The 6,573-nt window shown below is 38.6% G+C and overlaps 1 long non-coding RNA gene across 1 annotated transcript in view; it reads left to right on the top strand.

Moving 5' to 3' along the window:
- LOC144930853 (uncharacterized) overlaps nucleotides 1-5,329 on the top strand; it is a 220,602-nt gene extending 215,273 nt beyond the window's left edge. The window contains exon 3 of the long non-coding RNA XR_013636309.1: nucleotides 5,248-5,329. This is a non-coding gene — a long non-coding RNA (uncharacterized LOC144930853). The remainder of the gene's footprint in view (nucleotides 1-5,247) is intronic.
- Nucleotides 5,330-6,573: the final 1,244 nt, after the last annotated feature.

Genomic DNA, 6,573 nt, shown 5'->3' with positions numbered 1-6,573 from the left:
TATGATTTCTGGTTTTGGATGGGAAATGAAGTTAAGAAAGGTCATATTACATTGTGTAATTTTGTCAGGGTCTTTCAAATCACGATTGTTTTGTTGCATGGTGTGCAATTTTATTTTTATTAAAGTGACTTTTTCCTAATGTTCACAGCATTGTACTGAACTGGTAATGTTCTTTAAAGAAAAAACAGTTTTTGTTTAGTTATCCTTGTCTTCAGTGGACCCACTGAGCATGCCCATTGTACCAGGCTCTGAAATAGCTAGAACAAAGTTTGAATTAGGTGAGGAATTTCTTTGAGTAATATTTCTGTTACTACCCTCTTCTAATATAAAGAAAAAAAATCCAAAGGCTTTAATTCTACAAACACTTATGTATATGGGTAACTTTATGAACGTGAGTAGTCATACTGAACAGAACTACTCATATCTGTAAAGTTACTTGTATACATAAGTGTTTACAGGATGAGGGCCTAAAAGAGTAGATTGTCTTAAAAAAATAACATTAAGTTATTCCTGACAACTACTTTCTGATTTATTTATATCCATTCTGATATATTTTTGGTTCTAGCCTTCTAATGATGTTCCAATTTCTCTTGCATATTTTTTGCCCACTTGCAAAACATATCTGGTGTCTACTAGATATATTATCAGTTATTGTTGTGTATGGAAAAATCACATTTTGTAAATCCAGAGGGATCCATACAGGCAGAAATGGGTTAACGGTTTTATTCTTTTAGTATATTCTGTACTAGTCTTACTGAATCATATACTCCAGGCACAGAAGAGGCTTCCCTGAGGTACTCTGCTGCTGCATCAGGGATCCAAACAAAGCCCTTTGGCCTCTCTCCTTTTTTTATTTAGCCAAAATCAGATTGTTGATAGAAAGAAAAAATGTTTATAGAAACTGTCAAAAAAATGATTTGGTCCAGGCAATCGATACCTGGAACAGGAAACTTAACTCTGTGGCCTCAAAATGAGGGAAAAAAAGACTGAAGTTGTGTGGATGATTTGCACAGAACCAAAACAGATGAATGTCAAAATCGAGGGCCAGTGCCTAAATCAGCTTACAATGTTAAAAGTATGTTGGGGGCTGATTAGAAGCTGACAGAGCACTGCAAGCAAGGCTGCTGAGCCTGGGGAAACTCTGGCATAAGATAAGTGGAGTGATTTTGTGATAAATGGATGCCCAGACTACTTAAGGGGTAACTATACACAACCATGGTGAGACCAGTTCTTCTGTATGGATGAGAGACATGGGCGACCAAAGAGAGGCACTTGAGTCGTTGAAATGAGACAAATGAGGACACTTAGAGGGGCGACTTTACTGGACCACAAGTGGAAATGAGGTCCAGGAGGTTGGCGGTATCAGGGAGAAGCTTCAAGAGAGGAGGCTGACGTGGTATGGGCGCATACAAAGTAAGGATATACGGAATCGTGTTAGGGAGGCCTTTGAGACCAGTGTGTATGGATAGAGAACAAGAAAATGGTGGAAAGACTGTGTACAGGAGGACGGAGTTGATATGGACTAAGTGTTTGACTGACAAACCTAGAAAAGAGTGATCTGGAAAAAGAAACTGTCAAGAAAAACACACATACTGCATACTCTTCTATTGTAGAAAACTATTCCTGCTCACCCAACAATCTATCACTAACCCCCCAGAAAGGTCTTGAATAGATTTTATTGGGCTCATACTAAGGCTCCAAGCTGTCATCATCACAGTTGTGGATGCAGCCACTCACCTCCAGCATTACTGCATATCCTCTGATCAAGCCAGAAAATGATTTTTGTATGGAGTAACATAAGCATTATCATCATGGAGTTCTAAAGTATCCTCTGACTGCTTCTTTTTAACTATTCTTTCTTGAGTTATGAGTAGGGTATTTTAATACACATATGCTGATGATCATTGCATTGCTTAAAATATTGCAGACTCACTGAGAAGAGCGTAGCCCTTCTTGCCTCACAAACTGGGAAAAAACATGGTTTCACACTTATTACAGAGAAACTAACAATCTCAGAAAGCAGCAATTTGGGTTTTGCACTGGATGGGTGGTCCAGTGATTTAGGGCACTCGGACTTGGAAAATCTGGGTTGAATTCCCTCCTGTATTGTCTTCTCTTTCCCATTTTGTTTTCCTTTCTTTTGACGTCATGTGACAACTGGTGCTGTATAACTGATGCTGACAAATTCATTAATGAGGTCTAATGCTTTATTTTACTTGTAAACAGTGGGGGAATTACTTTTATTATATACTCAGTTCAATAATTCTTTTTCTTATTTGTTGTTTGTTAATACAGAGCAGAGATTAGATGGATTTTTGATTCGTGTTTGGGGTGAATATAGCAGAGTTCATGTATTTTATATAATGCAATATTTGAGTGTCGTCATTCATCTTTACCAAGGGGGAAAGTCAGGTTATAAAGAGGAGAAAATAGGGCTGATGTTGGTCAGCAGTAGATCCCTTCCCTTCAGTTACGGCCCTTATTCGACACATCCAGCGTTCCTTATTGTTAGCAATGGGAATTCTTTCTGAGCAGCAGTGTTGTGAACAGACTTTTCATGACATTGGGGTGGATTATTTTCTCTAATGACTCTTCAGTGCAACGTAATAATTCACCAATGAGGGTGCAGTAGATTTTTGTAATCTATGTCCCTTTTCCTACCTTCAAGTTCTATTTGGCCAGCAAGTACGAGAGATTGGGGTGGGAATGGGAAGAGAAAAACAATGATGTGTTCATAGGAGGTATACAGAACTTTATTGGGTTTGGTGCCATACAGCCTACTGCTGAAAACTCACTAAAACCTTGTTGAAGTATTAATGTGTGGTGTTTGTAGAAAAGCAGGCATGATATACACCCATCCTGTTTCTCCTGCCAGTGAGGTCTGTTACTGCAGGACAGTTGATAAGTGGAGCACTGTGCATAGCACCTAATACTGCAGTGACGGGTGTCTGGAAACTATTTAAGAAAGATAGCTATAAAGAGAGTAATATCACTGTCCCCTTGGTTACCCATAATCTGGGGTTCACCTTTGATTCGTCCCTCATTCCACACTTCCCAGTCATGTCCAAATCCTGCTGCTTCTTCCCCCATGACATCTCAATAATCTGTCCACTATTTGCCATCCCGGCAGCCAAAATTCTCATTCAGGCCCTTATCATTTCCCCTCTTTATCTCTGTCTCCTCTTCCTTTCTGGCCTTTTCAACATGCTCGTTTTCTCTTTCCAGTCTATGCAAAAAACCTGTTTGTAAGATCATTTGGTTGTTTTGACCCCATCATCCCCATTTTTAATCCCTCTGCTGGCTCCCCTTACTCTGCTGCATCAAGTTTAAGCTTTTTGTCAACCTGTTCAAAGTCCTTCATAACTCTGCCCCTCCCTATTTATCTGCCCATGTCCTATTTCATGTTACCCACTGCCCCCTCCTATGCTACCATTTGTCAGCTTCTCATACTATCTGTATACTGTGAATCACCTCTGTAAAATCAGGATGGTAAATACTTTACAGGATAATCAGATTCGTAACATAGAGAATCCCTCTAGGCAAAACCTTAAGTTACAAAAAGACACAAAAACAGGAATACACACTCTCTCCATCACAGCGAATTTTACAAGCCATTAAACAAAAGAAAATCTAACGCATTTTCTAGCTAGATTACTTACTAACTTTATAGGAGTTGGAAGGCTTGCATCCTTGATCTGTTCCCGGCAAAGGTCTTACACAGACAGACAAAACCCTTTGTCCCCCCCATCCAGATTTGAAAGAATCTTGTCCCCTCATTGGCCATTTTGGGTCAGGTGGCAGCGGGGTTACTTTAGCTTCTTAATCCTTTACAGGTGAAAGGAATTTACCTCTGGCCTGGAGGGATTTTATAGCCCTGTATACAGAAAGGTGGTTACCCTTCCCTTTATATTTATGACAGGGACTATGCTTTTTTCTTTTTGGGAAGTGCCTAGGAGGTGCTATTGGAGGTGCTACCAGACCCAAACAACAGCTGATAGAGTGTGTTCATTCAGTGATGCTAAGATTCCCTTGAAGTAGTTCTAATTGTTTCTATGGCATACAGGAAATCGATTTGTTATTTCACTCTTGTCTTTCCACCTCAGCTAACATCCTTCTTCTTGACAAAAGGGTGGAGGAAACTGTCTTGTTCAAATCCACTTATTATGGAATTCACTATTTAATATTTGTGCGCCTCACCACTTGCCTTTTCACCTGGCTCATGAATGGAGAACCTCAATGTACTTATGATTGGCCCTGTTTCATAGCAGTGGATGAATACTGGATTAATGTTTTGAAGTCAGTTGCATATTTAAATATGAGCATATTGGAGAGTTTCGGGGGGGGGGGTCCCCCTCCATGAAACAAGCTGGGTGGTTTCTCAAAAGAGCCACCAAGTGGAAAACAATCTTTTGAAGTTGGCTGAACATGCTGTAATTGTGAATCCAACCTTTATTCATAGAACCATAGAATATCAGGGTTGGAAGGGACCTCAGGAGGTCATCTAGTCCAACCCCCTGCACAGAGCAGGACCAATCCCCAACTAAATCATCCCAGCCAGAGCTTTGTCAAGCCTGACCTTAAAAACTGCAAAGGAAGGAGATTCCACCACCTCCCTAGGTACCACACTCCAGTGCTTCACCACCCTCCTAGTGAAAAAGTTTTTCCTAATATCCAACCTAAACCTCCCCCACTGCAACTTGAGACCATTACCATTATTAGTACTTTAGAAATGATTTTGTTACTTTGTTGAACTACTATGCCATTGATTCTTAGTGTTTATCCTAGTGAATACAAGTTGTTCACTGTGTATGTCAGCTTTGCTTTAAATCTCAGTTCAGGGGAGTGTAGCAATGTGGTTGAACAAACACAAAAGGCTAAAAATTAATAATTTTTTTAGATTTTTGATTTACAAAATTATTTAAATGTTCTTCTTTGTAACTGAGGGGCTCTGTTACTGCCTAATAAAATTACAGTGCTGCCTAATCACATTACAAATCTGCATGCAAAAAAAGATTTGTACACAAGGTGGTGATGTTAGCAACCAACTATTTTTAATCTTAACAACTCACAATAAATAACAACATATTGTTTTATGTCTGAGACCTCCTAAGCTAACTTTGGGTGTTCATATAAAGTCTGAGATCAGAGATATCAGCAAGAAAAACCTTGAACTGAAGGTCTTCCTAATAAACACAGATATCAATGAAAATAGGTGTTGAGCTTTAAAAATATCTTCATATCTTCCAGGGTTTCTCATTTTCCTCTGACATAATTGTACCATGAGAATCATAGAAAACTTCAAATACAATGGTGGAAAGCGCAAGGTGTATCAAAAAAGGTAGGTAACACAACCGTCTATTAAAGATCTCTTTCATATTTTAAATACTTCTTCTCATTCTATAACTAACTGTAAAAATAGCAACAGTTAAGATTTGCTGCCTAGAAAGTGAAGTGTTTGTATTTGAACTGACAATAGGACAAATATAAAACTAAAACCAAGAAAAGGGGTAATAAATAATGACAACAGATATTTGTAATCCTTGTGCTCCTATGTTCACTGTTTCCATGTGTTTTCTTGTCTTGATGTGCTGTCAGTCTCCTCTCACCTGGGACTAGTGATATCTTATCAAAGCCTAAGCAGTTCCTCTTCACAACAGGCAGATAATAGTGCCTTTCAATTTATCATACTAGAAGACTAAAAGAACCATGGGAACGATTGGTCAGGTGACAGTTTGATGGACAGCTTGACAGCCCTTAAAGCATCATGGGAAATGGTTGTCACCTGATTTTTCAGAACAACTATGGAGATAACCTTCAGCATGACAGGAAAAACAAAAATCTGAATATTTGTGTAGGGTTTGGTAACAGTCGTAATGCTCACCTTAGTGACAGTGAGTATGAATTTGGATTACGTGAAATGGTGTAATCTGAACAGGGATCTGTTCAGCCTCTAAATGCTTTTGACATCTTTAGCTTCCTTTGAACACTTTTATTTAAATGTATATTTTTCAAACAATAATAATGTGAGGGTTTTAACTTAAGTAAATGGTTTCCTGTTCCTTTTTGTCAAACTATCTGTATAATGAAATGTATGTTTACCTGCTGAATGAAATCAGATTGAAAAACATAATTTCAAGAAGGTAAATATTCCTTTTCAAACAAAAGGAATGCAAATATGGAAAAAGTCTTGTTTTTGTACATTGATACTATGGTTGATTGTGGGCAAAAATCATTAGATGTCCACTGTAAAATTAACTCATCTTTTCATGGACAGGTGTTCACATCAAAAGCCCAATGGCTGTTGCTGTGTACTCCTGCTGAGATTGACCTGGGATGGAGAATATGCTACTCTCAAGTCAAGACTGATGCCCTTTGAAAGGAAAGCATGAGAAAGCTGGCATTGCCATGACCATTGTTTTACTTGTTCTGTGGCTAAATGCAGGATGTCATTTTCCAGGACATCTGTCTAGAACCTCGTATAAACACTAAAATTATCTTTGAAAAAATGGCAAATTCTTCTAAGGAAGACCATAAATGTATGTGATTCTAAGGAAGGATCTAGATGGTATACAG

The sequence above is a fragment of the Lepidochelys kempii genome, chromosome 9 (assembly GCF_965140285.1).
Source record: "Lepidochelys kempii isolate rLepKem1 chromosome 9, rLepKem1.hap1, whole genome shotgun sequence".
Taxonomy (NCBI): domain Eukaryota; kingdom Metazoa; phylum Chordata; order Testudines; family Cheloniidae; genus Lepidochelys; species Lepidochelys kempii.
Note: the sequence above shows the minus strand (reverse complement) of the source record. Positions and strands in the feature narration are given on the sequence as shown.